This window comes from Cebus imitator, unplaced genomic scaffold (genome assembly GCF_001604975.1).
Source record: "Cebus imitator isolate Cc_AM_T3 unplaced genomic scaffold, Cebus_imitator-1.0 Scaffold535, whole genome shotgun sequence".
Lineage (NCBI taxonomy): Eukaryota > Metazoa > Chordata > Mammalia > Primates > Cebidae > Cebus > Cebus imitator.
In genome coordinates, this window is record NW_016107850.1 from 384,180 (window position 1) to 385,652 (window position 1,473).

The window sequence follows — 1,473 nt, forward strand, 5'->3', positions numbered from 1 at the left end:
TTCTTCTGCCTGGTCATTCGTCCATGGACATCTGAGTTGTTTCTATCATAGGGCTGTTGTGTTTAATGCTACTATGAACATGGGTGTAGAAATATCTCTTTGAGACCCTGCTTCCAACTCTTTTGTGAATGTAGTCAGAAGTAAGCCTGCTGGATCACATGGTGGCTCAATTTTTGATTTTTTTGAGGTACCATCATATTGTTTTCCATAGCAGTTGCACCATTTTACAATTCTACCATTAGTGTACAAGGTTCCCAATTTCTCCACATTCTTGCCAACATGTTTTAGTTTATTGATTTTTTTTGGTAGTAGCCATCATAATAGCTGCGAGGTGATACTTCATTTGATTTGCATTTCTTTACTGATTAGTGATGTACATATTTCCATATGCTTACTGACCATTTGTATATCATCCTTGGAGAAATGTATATTCATATCCTTTGCTCATTGTTTAATTAGCTTATTTGGATTTTTCTGTTGTTGAGTTGTATGAGTTCTTTACATATTCTGAATATTAACCTTGTTTCAGATATATGATTTGCAAATATTTTCTCTCATTCTGTAGGTTGATATTTCATTCTACTGATTGTGTCCTTTGATATATAAAAGTTTTCTTAAATTTCAAGTAGTTCGATTTGTCTATTTTCTGCTTTTGTTGCCTGTGCTTTTCATCTTTTATCCAATAAAACATTGCCAAATCCACCAGATTTTCTTCTGGTAAGAGTGGTTTTTAACATCTTTTAATGCATGAGAAAAATCAAAAGAAGAAAAATATTGTCTGACATATGAAAATTATTCAAATTTCAGGTCCTGTAAGTAAGATTTTATTGAAACATAGCCACAGTCATTCATTTATACATTATTCCTGGTGGTTTTTGTGCTGTAATAGCAGAGTTAAGTACAGTTGACCTTTGAACAACATGGGTTTAGACTGCATGGGTCTACTGTTACATGGACTTCTTTCTTTTTTTTTTTTTTTTTTTTTTTTTATTTTTTTTTTTTTTTTTTTTTTTTTTTTTTTTTTTTTTTTTTTTTTTTTTTTTTAGGTTTTGGGGTACATGTGAAGAACATGCAAAATTGTTGCAGAGGTACACACGTGGCAGTGTGATTTGCTGCCTTCCTCCCCATCATCTACATCTGGCATCTCTCCCCTTGCTCTCTCTCCCTACCTACCCACCCCCCACAGACCCTCACCTATTTCCCCCCAACAGACCCCAGTGTGTAGTGCTCCCCTCCCTGTGTCCATGTGTTCTCATTGTTCAACACCCACGTATGAGTGAGAACATGTGGTATTTGATCTTCTGCTCTTCTGTCAGTTTGCTGAGAATGATGGTTTCCAGGTTCATCCATGTCCCTACAAAGGACACAAACCCATCGTTTTTGATGGCTGCATAATATTCCATGGTGTATATGTGCCACATTTTCCCTGTCCAGTCTATCATCGATGGGCATTTGGGTTGGTTCCAGGTCTTT